Source organism: Cupressus sempervirens, chromosome 1 (assembly GCF_028749045.1).
Source record: "Cupressus sempervirens isolate cs-2001-9-10 chromosome 1, ASM2874904v1, whole genome shotgun sequence".
Lineage (NCBI taxonomy): Eukaryota > Viridiplantae > Streptophyta > Pinopsida > Cupressales > Cupressaceae > Cupressus > Cupressus sempervirens.
This window is the reverse complement of record NC_143118.1, coordinates 737,744,802-737,759,625: the sequence shown is the minus strand read 5'-3', so window position 1 is coordinate 737,759,625 and position 14,824 is coordinate 737,744,802.

Below are 14,824 nucleotides of genomic sequence, written 5' to 3'. Positions count from 1 at the left end.
AATGCAATGAGAATGGATCATGCAATCTTGTTTATTATTATTCTAGAGGATAGTAGATTGAAAGAGAAACAATTTGTTAGAAAATACAATCAAAATATCAATCATCAAAAGCTAGGATGTCATTGAATGAATTGGTAAACTTAATTCAAAATGAAATCATCAAATTGATGACTTCACTGAGAGGTAACTTGGTGATAGAAGTTTGTTACTTCATTGGTTCCAAAGCACATGTTTCAGTATGTAGCTACAATGGTGAGTTGATGGTACAAGTATGGGGAAGTAGATTGGCGTCAAAGACTACCTTGGAAAAGTTATAATATGGTCTTTCTTGGTGCATATTTTTATTTTCATATTAGTTAGGATTTTGACTTTTATTTTGTTAAACGTTAATGTTTTATTTTTCATTTTTGTAAAAGTTTGAGTTCATTGTGAAAGTACAAATAACTAGTAGATTCTAATCTAGTTGGTTACTGACCCAAAAGGGTAGCTAATTGACAATTATCTACTAAGTCTTATAAACACAAGACTGATGTAATATAATAGGACAACTTTTGTAAAAAGGAAAGCTATGGAGAAATTTATTTTGAGTTTGGACTCAGTACATAATTGTCTTTAAAATTGTGGTCTTTCTAATTTATACAATTGACACGATATCTCGATGTGGATGTGCTTGGGTAGTTTATCTTTTAATATCTCACGGTCTACTACATTACTAAAAAAAAATTCCTATATAACCCCATTGTCATATGTTATCACATGCAGAAAAAGATTGCAACTAGATAGTGATGTATTTGACACTCAATAATACAGTAAACATTATCAATATTTCATACAATAAGTTTAATTCCACTATATTCCACAATTCTCTTACTTCCAAAAACTACTTTCCATTCCTCACAAAAGACATGTACCATAGTTCAACAAAACATTTATAATCCAATATATTTGTACTAAATATCATATTTAAATCTAAAAAGTATATTTTTAATATATTTAATGGTAAAATTAGTGGCAAATAATTAGAATCAAATTCTAATACAAATTTGAATAAAGATCTTAAACATAATTATTTCAGAAAATTATTTTATAAATGTTACATGCTATAATGAATTATCTTATAAATGTTACATGCTATAATGTTTGAAAACATTTCTTAAGCTAACATATTCATATTGATAATAGGTCATCTTCAAATCCAACCACTCCCACGACACCCAATTTTAGGTATAAATAATGACCAACCAAGGATCTTAAATAATTTAGGCAACAGCTATGGTCAGCAATTAATGTGTAACACGTAGAAATGCCTAATATTTTCCCTAAGGATGTCCTCGTATATAGTCACAACATACTATCGTTTAGCTGTTGTAATAAATTGTTTCGTAACATCATGGAATGTAGCCGTTGTAGCTTAGAAAACCTAGCAATGTAGCCGTTATATATTAATAGCTTAAGCAACGGTCGGAAAAGACACAGCTGCGTAGGATAAGGAACGCATGACTGTGTAGAACAAAGTATAATTTAAAGTAGATAGTAGAAACGAATAAGCCCACGTCTCTAATATTGATGTCCGTGAATTTTATAAGTTTCCAGCGTATCCGTATTGAATGTGAACTGTTTTAATATTTTAAGGATAAGAGGGAACAAATATATTGTTGTGAACAGGGCTTTGGACTACAGAGTATAATTATGATATTACTATTAGATTTATTTTTTAGTTTGTGCATCAAATTTATTAACTTATATTTCATGAACAGTGATTCAACATGAATCTGTCTCTTATCAGAATAAATGGAACATTTAGCACTCACTGGATCTAGGTGATGCTCACACACCAGACTTCTGGGGAGGACACCCATCCCAGTACTACTCCAGCCTGAGCGCTCTTAACTCTGCATGCTTAAATATTTCAGAAAATCATCTTACAACAATACAAATGCCCTGCTTCTGTACCAACTGATCACAATTTGATGGTGCTAGATTGTAAGGGAGATAAATTAATGTTTAACCAATACTAGAAGTTAAAAAAATTTCTAATTTTTTTTCATAATTTGATGGTGCTAGATTTTAAGGGAGATAAATATTAGTTGAAACAAATCAATATTTGAATATAACAATTTAGTTTTAAGCACTGTCTCAATTTAAATTAAAGTGAATTATCTAAACCATTTGGTCATATAATTGTAAAGAAATCAAAAACCTCCTTGCATATTAAGTAAATAAATGACAAAATAATGAATATAAATTAATTTAAAGTGTGGTTCTTCTATTACTAAATTTATATTGCAATGAAAATTAGTATATTTTAATTTAGCTATAATTTGAAATGTGCTATTGTTTTCTAGTAATATTTTAATAACATTTTAAATAGTATTGTTAAAATGTGTGTATGTGTATGTGTGTGTGTATATATATATGTATGTATATGTGTGTGTGTACGTACATGTGTGTGTGTGTGTGTGTGTGTGTGTGTGTGTGTACATATATATATGTGTGTATGTATATATATATATATATATATATATATACATATATATATGTATATATATACATATATATATATATACATATATATACATATATACATACATATATATACATATATACATATATACATACATATATATGTGTGTGTGTGTGTGTGTGTGTGTGTGTGTGTGTGTGTGTGTGTGTATTCTAAATTGATTAAATTATATGTGTGTGTGTGTATTTATACACATATATAAAGTTTAATCAATTTAGAATTTTTTTTTACAATTTCACAAAATAGTCATTGTTACTCTTTTATAGTCTCACTAAAATGCTTTAACCTTCATCTTTTTTGTTTTGAAATTTTCTTCATTGGAAAATTGATATATGAAAAATAAATTTAAAAAGTCTCATTTTTAAAAAATCTTCTCAATATATCATGTCCTATCACTAATTAGTCAAAAAATATACCTAACAAATTGTCACCATGAAAGTAAATTGTTGATTTTAAACTGAATAGATGTCTTATTGTCAAAAGCTCGTGGTCTAAAATAAAGTATAGTAAGAATAGAGGCTTACACAAAAAATTTCCCAAATACTTCAAAGCTAATTTACACTAGGTGGACTCTAGCTCTTCAGAGCTCTTGTTATATGATGATATCCATCCTAATATAAAGCATTTATCTTAAAAGATATCATTTGTCAATCATTCTATTTAGTAGAAAAGGGAAAAGGTCTTATTTAAGTGCATCACTAATAATTATATATTAAAATCATTATTTTTAATCATATTTTAGTGTCTTTTGGTTATATTAAAACATTTGTCAATAAATTTTAAAATATTAGTATGTTGTTAAGCCATTAACAATGACACTCTTTTAAACTTTAGTCTTGTGTTATAAATTTAAAATATTAGTATAATGTTAAGCCATTAGCAATGGAACTATGAATAGTTTAGTTGGCTTGATCCTTGATTTTGATCCCTCTTTGGATTGCCAAATAGTTTGGGAGGCATTACCTTTCGTTTTGATCGATCTTTCAATTACCAAATAGCCTGAGACACATGCCCTTTTTTTTTGTCCCCCTTTGGATTACCAAACCATTTGAGAGGCCTGATTATATTTTTCTATCCCTTTTTGGATTACCAAATTGTATATGAGGTCTAATATTTTCTTCTAATCCCTTGTAGAAACACATCCTTATGTCTATATCCTTTTCTATTCCCCGTTTAGGACATGTGAGCTCCCTTGAGGATGAACGTTTGATGGATTGACTAGAATTCTACACACACTTTCTCGACTATTTAATTTAGCTTTTATATATTAACTAGAATGTTATAGACTTTCTAGACCATTCAATGTTGTCTTTTTGTTACAGTGTGTCTTTTTAGTAGTTGCACTAAGGAACAAAAACCTTATTGGATGAGTTGAATAAGCTTTCTTCCTCTTTCTCTTGTGTTATGGTTTTGGATATTATGAAGAATCATGTTTGTTGGAGGCTTGGTAGTATTTTTGTCTCTGTAGTCATGAATAGATAAACTCTTACTTTTGATCTACTTTACCATGAGTGTCAGGTAGTTAATATAAATGTAATGTCTTAAAATAGAATCATCCATCATTTTAGACATTTTATTTCCTATCTAATGGTAATTTTACATAACATGGATTTATTTATGCTTAATCTACATTTTCCCCAACTTGGTTTCTTCTTTTCCTATTTTATCTATACATTTTTTGAGACCTTGGAGCTACCCCTTCTCAATGTAAACCTTTTATAGGTTAGTCAGGTTAACATATATCCCAAGAAATTGTGGTCTTGGAGCCAGTTGTTTATTAGAGATTTAAATTTGATAATTGGGTGATTCTGTTGACTTGCTTCATTTTTATCCAATAAAATATTATAAAATAAATCTTAAGAACCTCATTTTCACATAACTAGACATCTACAAGAGCATCAAGACATCTATACATGCATAGATGAAACTCAATATAGAAAATTTAATGCATCTCATAAGACATTTAAGCATTCCACAATAATTCAAGTTGTTCTCAATATTTAATGATCCTCTGTGAGAATTTCTTTTTTAAGATCTAGCGTATTGCTGACCGTCAAGGGAGGAGATCTACATTGTGGCATTAATCACCTTATTCTTCCTCTATGAATGTCTATATCCATGGCTCCATGATTTTATTTTGGTGAGATCAGTTATATTTGTGAATATTTCCTCCATCCTTTATTGAATATTTAGTGTCAATAAATCTCAAGCATTGTAAAATCCAAATTGACAAGGGTTTCATCAACTAAGGTGAATATTTACATATTTTTACTTTCATACATACTTTCCTCTTTCAAGGTTAACTCATCTATGGTGTCTCTACCAAGGCATGTTAGGATTATTAAGTATTGATAGGGGGAGGGGGTGAATCAATACACATTGGTGATTTAAAACTTTAAACACTGGTCTGTAAAACTACATTACTAACTTCCAAAAAATTAAACATATGACTAGTTGTGGTATGTAAAGTAAGGCAATAATAAACCACAACATGTTCATCACACATAAGACTATTTTGGTTACATGTAAACCCTTGTTAGTGGTTATGGTGCCTACACATCTCACTAGTTCAAAGTAAACAATTACCCAGTTAAGAGCATACAATTACCCTTGCTAAGGGTTCACCTAATCTTCTATTTGATTCATCTTAAGCTATTTACATAGCTTGAGGTTTTATTACAATTTACTCTATACCCAGTTGGCCTTTAACTAGGTGTACCTGTCCACCTCTTAGACTAGTCAAAACTTATTACCTTTCCAAAAGTAACCTCACACCTTTCCTTATACTAATTCCAATTCATACTAGTTTAAACATCTATTTTCCTTTACTTTGTAGTATCACACATTCCAATGTTAATGTATCTCAATATTGGCTTCTTTCATGATTGATTGTCCATTCTCTTTCGCAGTGACAACCTTTATGCTATAGTCATCGATCATCTCATATGAACACCTATCATTAGTGGTTTTCTATCTTTATTGAACATCCTCTTCCTTTTCCAATGAACCTATTGTGATGAACTAAGTTATTTATCACCAATAAAAGTTATGGATATTATGGATACTAATGGATTTCTATTAATGAAAACCATATAATTCTCCATTATTTTACTACTGATATTTACTAGGTCTTTCCAACAATCTCATCGTTTAGATAATATCTCAATGTTCTCCCCAATAGATATTCATCTAATGCTAACAATATCCATATTTGATATTGTTGAAAATTCACTTAAGATCATTGAGCTTGAACTCCCCCTAAGTTCACACTTACCAAATCTTCTTTTGATCTTCTGTCTATGAACTTCTCCTTTTATCTACATAATATTTTCCTTTTATGCTTCTTCTCAATTTTTTTTATTTTTATTTTTTTAAATCTCTATCTTTATGGTCTATTTTTTTATGTTCTCTAAACTTCTCCCCCTCTGACAATAATGCCAAAGGTGAAATGTAGAACAACTAGACATTGATTTATAACTTATCAAATATAACCTTGTATTTTATCTTTGCTGACTCTACTAAAGTTTTCTCATGTCTTCTTCATGTGACTTAATCAAATAACTTGTTATTTCATCATTTTTGTTGCCTCAGCCAAACTATCAAATAAATATGTATTAGGCAATACCAATACTTCATTTATTATCTTCAAATTCTTCTACATTATATGAAAAATTAAGGATAGATGTGCTTGAATTTCAAGCATACTTAGTATTCTACTATCATATTCTTCTTGTATTAGTTTCATTCTATGTAAAGTAATCATTACTTCTTTACTGAACGTAGCAATGGGACTCGACATTGGATCTAGCTAACTATTTAGACCTTCCAGCTCCTTATATGCCTCCCCTTTTTATTCTTTTAAATCTTTGAAAAACTTTAAATATTTTGATAGCTAAGTGAATAGGTTCCATACTTCTGTTAGTGATTTTCTAGTTTACTTTGAATCGAATCTACAAATGTTCCACTTATTTAAATATCTTTTTCCACCAATTTTCCTATAATCTACTTCTCCATGTTTTTCTTAATAATATCCATTGTTATAGTATACAAGATTTTCTCTTCATAGAAAATGGATTCAATCAAAGTAAACAATCGATCAATTATCAGATCATCTAATTTGTATTCAACCTTAGGTACTAATTCTAGTAAGATGTTTCTTGATTCTCTCAATACCTATTTCTTCTTACTTTTATCTCTTAATGATTTTATTTTCACCTTTCATGAGTCGTCCATTCACTTTTTTGTTTTTAACTTGTTCACATCTACTCGTGTGGGGATAATTTGTTGTTCTCCAAAATATTCTTGTTCTCTTATAATTAGAACTTTCAATAATTTGTGCTTCTCATGTATACTTAGCCAAAGACTTATATTGCTCCTTACTTGATACTGTACTTCTTCTTGTTGACTCTCTTAGGTAATTCATCCTCATGCTCACATGCTTCTACTTCTTCCCATTCCTTGGGTAATCCTTATTGAATCTAGTGTACTTGACTGGAGACATCCTATACAACACTTACAATAATCTCCTTGACTATATAAGTTTCATCAACATGAATAAGTGATGATCACCCTTGTGTTTCCTCGTCAAGTTTTAGAATTTTCCTCCACATCTCCATTTTGTCATGATGAAGACCATGTGTATCATTAATGAGAATTCTTGTTGCTCTAGTTTTCTCTCCAAATTCTATTTTATGAGCTTCATATATAATTTATGTATCCTATAATTTATTGGATCAATTTGTACCTTGATTAGGGATTTCACTAATATATCTTTATCATTTTGCAAAGAAGATGTTCATCTACTATCTATTATCCATTTTAACTCATATAAAATCATATAATATAGTTCCAGAGGTGCTCTTTTGAACTTATGAAGATGTTGGATCACTACATCTTTAACTTTTTTGTTGTCATCCTCATTCCCTATGTTGTACCTTCTCTTTTCCACTACTAATCTAGTGATATCCAATATACCTTTGAAAACTTCATCAATTACAGGGGATATTCTCTTCGTTCCTTTCTTCCTTGAGACTTACTTTTTAGCTTGACTCTTCCTCTTTAGTAGTTCTATCCTCACCTCATTTATGATCAATCAAGTATTTTTTCTTTTTACTCAACTATAGGTGGAGGAAATATTTTGTGATTGATCTTTTACCATAGTTGTAGTTTCCCTTGATGTGCTAGCCACTTTACTAATGTCTATTTCACTTTTCTTGTTGATCTCATCTAGATTGGCATCATTGTATTCATCTCCTTTAGTGTACTTACAAAAATTTATTTAGAATTTATAGATCTCTTTTCACTTTTGTCACTAGTATGGAGAGCAACATGCTAGCATGAATAATGACTTCTTTTTCTTCAACCTCATAGCCCATAGATGGAGGCCAATGGGTTTAGGGTTTAAATACCAACAAAATACATGAATCTATGTCCACTAGAAAATATACATCATCTTTATAATGTTAGAGTAAAGCATTAGTTTCATTTCATTTATTAAATTCACTTTATTCCCTTCTTAAAATTTCACTTTATGCACCTTTTTCATCTTTATGTAATAATTAATTAGTAATTATTAAATAGCTTAAATACCTTTTAGGTTACCTTTTTTGGGTTTCGATCTCCTTTTATAAGGATTGGTATTTTGTAATTATCTCATATCTTTTTCATTTTCAAGAATACAATTTGCATATTTTGAAAGAAAAACCCTTGCCTCCTCTTGTATTTTTTCTTTTGTGATAGGGTTTTTACATATAGGTATTCAAGGGCTTTTGTGGATTTGTATTGATCAAATCCTTCATGGTATCAGAGCCAGATCTATTGTAGCTTGTTCATTATTTGGAGAAAAAAGAGGAGGGTTTGATAGAACAAATTTGGATTTTTTTTGTGTATTTCTTGTGCAATTTGTGGGGTCACTGATTTGTGGAAATTTGAGGTCAAATGGACATCACGGTTGGAACTAGAAGGTGTCAAAACCCCCATTTCCATATACTATTCATCCGTTTCGAACAACATTGATCTGGGAGAAATTTTTTTTTGCATAGTAGGGTCATACAACCTTTGAATTCAATCCAAGGCATGATTTTAAAAATAAAATTGCATAATCATAGTACAAATGCCACCATAGTTTAAAGAAATTGTCAGTGTTCAACAAGACTACTAGCAGTAGTGGTTATTGCTAGCGGTCCTACTAACTGTAGTAGCTCCTGACAGTCATCACCAGTTAGTCGACCATCACCACTTAGTCGACCATCACCACTAGTAGTGGCTCCCTCCAACCACCATAGCCATGGATCTGCCACCCATATCATAGCTAGGCTACCACTCTACTTGAGCTCCTCTGGCAGTATTTTTTTTTAAGTCTTTTTATTATTATTATTTAAACAATTTTTTCTTGCATTTCTAGGGGCCTATCAATTTTTTCAAGATATCTCGAACATATGCGGATAATTTTTCATTATGAAAGAAGTGCCAGAAAGCTAGTTTTGAGATGGAGACAATGCAGCAAAAGTTTTTGGGATTTTTTCCAAATTGATATCTCTTCTGGTGCTTGAAGTCTATTGATGGCTTCCATCTTTTGGGGGGCATAACTTCTTTGTTTTTCTATTCCAAAAAAGCATTGGAAAGCTCTTCTTGAGCACTTTTCAAATTCTCTATCATTTCACTAGTATTTTGTACTAGGTATTTGTGATTCATATATGAAGCTATTTTTCTCTTTTCTCATTTACGCTTTCCTTATGTAAGCTAGGGTTTATTTGCATTGTGGGGAGTATTTTTTATTACTTTATGTTATTATATCAACATAAAAAAAAATTCAAAAAACCCCTTCTAAAACAATGGCCGAGACCTCTTCTAGTCTAGTACTTTGAAGCCCACATAACTATCATACATGGAAATCCCATATGCAACATATTCTCCATTGAAAGGGTTTGTGGTCTTGCCTAGACATAGTGCAACCAGTTTCTCAGAGTCAATACTAGACATTGCAACACAGGAATAAGATGGATGAAGCCACGGGTCTAATTTCTTTAAGTGTTTTAGACAACTTATAGTTTCATTTTGAAGAGTGTTCCACTCCTCAAGAAATGTGGGACAATTTTAAAGACTTGTTTGACATCATCAACAAGTTCAGAGCATTTTAGATGGAGGCAATGCTTACTTCTCTTGTACCTAATGCTTTCCCCTCTATTAAGGACTTTCTTATGAGGTTTAAATAGTGGAGAACTTTGTTACAATGATGCATGAAATAGAAGATAGATAAGGAGTGCATCTACTTGATTCTCTCAAAGCTTCCAGGAAACTTTCGTATTTTATCTTCTACCTTCCATTCCACTATGGATGCCTTGGGTCCCAGATTTACCATGCCCACTTTTGAGGTCTTTTGTTATGTATTGACTAGAGAACAATCCAAGATTACATAGTTGGATACTATCACTAATTCAAAAACTCGAGCATTGGTTGCTGAGACATCTATAAGGAAATAGAAGAAGAAATTGAAGCCCAAGATAGATTTAGTAGGTAATGAGAGTTCATCCAAGCTAGCTCGTAAATTAGATGCATAGAAACCCTCTTAGAAGGGTAAATCTTCTAAGTCTAGTGAGTCTTCCTCCAAGACTAAGAAGTTAATAGGTGATCCTTATAGTTCTTGTGGCAAGGAGGGACATCTAGTTTCCAAGTGTTGGAAACATCTTGAGGCTTTAGAGGAGGCCATGCAATAGCTCTTTCTACACGAGCATTATCCTCTACAACTACTTGAATTCTTGATTCTAGAGCTTCACATTATATGACATACTCACTTGATTTGGTTACCTCACTTTCTTAGGTTGTTACTACATAGATTGCAATTAGTGATTCTTCTTAGCTTTCAGTCACAGGTTCAGTAATTATCTCTGTCTCTTTAGAAGGTAGTTCACTATAGGATGCTCTCTTGGTTCTAGCCATTTCTAGAAACCTCTTGTCTATCTTTTAGATTTGTCATTCAAGCTCTGGAAAGACAATTGAGTTCTCACCACATGATGTGGTTATTTAAGAGCTCCATGATCCTAACTTGGTTATTGCTATAGGGATTGTTGATCTTCAGTCTTACTTATATTAGTTTGATGGCTTTGAGAGCTTTGATTCTATAGGTGTTTCTATCATTTCTTATGCAAAGATAGTGAGCAAATTTAGCACGAGCCTTTTGGCCATGTCAACTATAGATATCTACATAAAATATGTACATAGCTACTAGAGATTGGGTTACCTTAGATCTCTTGTACTGACAATGTGTGTCAAGGTTGTACACTTGGCAAACATCATAGAAATCCTTTTCTGGCAGGTAGATAGACATGTACTAAGGCACCATTAGAGTTGATAGATAGTGATCTCATGTCATTTCCCAGTCCATCTTGTTTAGGTGCTCTATATGTGCTCACCTTCATTGATGACTTCTCTAGATGCACATTTGGTGTACTTTTTGAAGTAAAAGTATGATGGCTTTGATTCATTTTGAATCTTGAAGACATTTGTGGAGAACCAGTCTAGTCTTTTAGTTAGGCATATATGCACTGACAATGGGGGGAATATGTGAATCAATTTTTTAGATTTTTTTTTACTAAGCATGGTTTATATTTTTTTTCATAGTTCCCTGCACTCTATAGTATAATAGGGTTGCAGAGAGAAAGGAAAGGACATTATTGGAGATGGCCAATTCTATGATATAGTCTCAAGCTATGAGTTCTTAATTTTGGGCTGAGGCTATCAATTGTGCCAAATATATTCATAATTGTATGCCTCACAAGGAATTGCAACACTTCACTTTTGAGGAGGCTTGGACTCATGTCAAGCCCGATGTTTCTTCTTTTTGCATTTTTGGTAGTGAGGCTTGGACATTTATTCCAAATTCTTAGTTGAAAGCCATGAAGAAGAAGATTTGACCACTCATTTTTGTTAGCTACTGTGAGGATGTTAAGGCATACAAATTGTTTGATCTTGATTCTAGAGATGTCTTGTTTCAGTGAGATGTTCAATTTAATGAGCATTATTCAACATCTTAAGCTTCTTCCTCACTACCCAGTACTTCTTCTACTCCTCCATTGGATTATGCATCCACTAAAGAAGATCTTGATATTGATCCACCTTCACCACCTCCACCATATGTCTTGTGAGTGCCCAAGTGGGCTCGTGATAGTTATGATTCAGCTAGACCTTTGGCAGATCATCCTACATATACTCATTGCACTTGTGCTCAAATTGCTAGTAGTGGCCTTTTCATTCATGCCATTTTAGATGATCCTCAGAGAATTTAACAAGTGGTAGGACACTCAAAGTGGGATAAGGCTATGGATGAGGAGTACTCTTCTCTGAAGAAGAACCACACATGGGATCTTTGTCCTCTTCTGAAAGGAAGAAAGTTGGTTCAGTGTCATTGGGTGTACTATACCAAGTATGTTGTAGATGGTTCTATTGATAGTACAAGGCACATATTGTTTCAAAAGGTTTTTCACAAGTTGAGGGTATTGATTACTCTAAGACCTTTTCCCTTATTGCCAAGATGAATTCTATTCACCTTGTACTCTCTCTACCAGCTTCACAAGGATGAACATTTTTTTAGATGGACATGAAGAGTTCTTTTTGGCATGAAGACCTTCATGAGGAGATCTATATGGAGCAACCTCATGGTTTTTTGCAAGACTCTTCATTGGTATGCCAAGTTTGGAGGTTTTTATATGGTCCCAAATAGGGCCCTAGGGCTTGGTATGAGAAGATGGATTCCTTCTTTCTTGCTTCACAATTCACTTAGTGTCATTCTGATCCTCCAATTTATATTCAGTGTCATGGGGCTGACTTATTCATACTTGTGCTTTATGTTGATGACCTCATCATCATAGGAAGCTAAATCTCATGATATAGGGTATTCATCAAGCATTGAGAGAGTAGTTTGAGATGATAGATCTTAGACTTCTACACTATTTTTTGGGCCTATAGGTTTTTCAGTCTTTAGATGGGATAGTCATATTCCAATAGAAGTATACTCTTAATATGCTTTAGAGATTCAACATGCTTGATTGGAAGCCTTCCCCCAAACCTTTTCACTTAGGTGTTCTTTGATCTACCACTTTCTCTACTCCTACAATGGATTCCATTCTATATAGACAGCTTGTGGGTTTTTTGTTTTATCTGATAGACACATGTCTTGATATTTCCTTTACGGTTGGACTTGTCTCTTGATTTTCCCATGATCCTCATGAGAGTCATTGGCAAGCTTCCAAACATATCTTGAGGTATATTAGAGGTAAAACATGTTATGGCATTCACTACACATCAGAGGATCCTCACATTGTTGGTTTTATAGATTCAGATTGGGTAGGTGATATTAATGATCACAAGTCTACTTTTGGTTTTGTATTCTATCTTGGTTCTGGTCCTATCACATGGCCTTTCAAGAAGAAACATGCTCATGCATTATCATCTTCAAAGGTAGAATATAGGGTAGTTGTATTGGCTAGTCAATAGGTGTTGGTGCTTCAACAGTTGATGGCATAGTTTAGCTTTTCTCTTGATAGGCCCACCTTTTTGTGGTGCAACAATCAGAGTGCTATACACATTTTGTGCAACCTAGTTGAGCATCAGTGGACCAAGTACATTGAGCTTCACATGCACTTCATTAGTCATCTCATTTAGGATGGTGCCTTGATCTTAAAGTATATTCCTACTACTAAATAGGTTGCAAACATCTTCACTAAACCTTCTACATCCCTACGGTATCTTCAATTGCATTCTATGCTTGGGGTGAAGGAAGTTGTCCTTGGGGAATCTCAGTGATGATTCCTTCCTTTCTTCTTTTTCATTCTATCTTTATTTGAAGTAGACTTTTTTACACTAGGTTTTCTCTATTTTTTTGTTTCATAGAGATTTAGTTGTGATTAGATACCTCATCAGGCCTTGTTGCTAAGACCCAAGTTTTCTTTCAACATTACATTGTAGTTTCCTTGCTCTTTCTACATTGTTTGTAGCTACATTGTTTCTCATCTTAATAGGGGTTGTTAGAGTAAAGCACTAATTTTTTATTTATTTATTAAATTAACTTTATTCCCTTCTTAAGATTTCACTTTATGCACCTTTCCCATCTCCATTTAATAATTACTTAGTAATTATTAAATAGCTTTTACCTTTTAGGTTAACCTTTTTAGGTCTTGATCTCCTTTTATAAGGATTTATCTTTTGTAATTATCTAATATCTTTTTCATTTCAGAGAATACAATTTGCATATTTTTAGAGAAAAACTGTTGCCTCCTCTCATCTTTTTTCTTTTGTGAAAGGTTTTTTACATGTAGGTATTCAAGAACTTTTGTGGATTTGTATTGATCAATTCGTTAATATAATTCTCTAATACATTAGCAGGAATTTTTACACATCTGTACATGTTAGATTGGAAATTTATAAAGTATTCCAACATTGCATTCTTGAAATTCTCACCTTGTTCTTTTTTGGGATCACCTTATCTATGTGACTATTGGTTTTTTCTTAGACCATACAACATTTCCCTTTCCTACAACAAAAATTTGGATATAAATGGAAAATCATACTACTAAGGATCCATATTTCATTTAGTTCTTACTATACCTCTATATTCTCTTCAAGTTCTCTTGTGGTTTTGGTTTAACCATATTACATAGGTCATAGATCACATCATTCTTTACAATCTAGTTAGTGGTGTGAACTACACTACTCAATATATTGTTGTAAGGAAAGTTACAACCAATAAAACAAAAAAATTTACATAACCCATAATAGATCTGAAATAAATGATGACTTAAAATCCATATGCAAGAGAATAACTAACCCAACCACAAAAATGTGACTTAAGATATACCCTAGGAAACCCTTATTGAGGGAAACACCCATCCTCCAAAAGAATCCATCACCATATATTAATAAACACAACATTGTTACAATACAACCTTGTATGTCTTCAAAGTCATAATCAAAACTTAGTAATTTATGTGAACAACCATGAACCCACACATGCCTTGCCATATTTCCAACCTCTACAAATGCTACCTTGGTTAACCTGTCTCACACATCTTACCTTAAAAACTACACTTGTGGTTACTTTTATAGAAGCAAGCTCCCACAAAACCGCACAGTTAAACCATGTACGCTACCAAACTCCCATTGACCTACATTTAATATTGGAAATATAATTTATTTTTTCCTAGTACTAAATAATTATATCAAATATTATCCCTAACACTCATCAAGAATATTCCATGGGAATCTCTACATGTTGCACATCAATCTATGTGCTCTTAGGTGCAATAT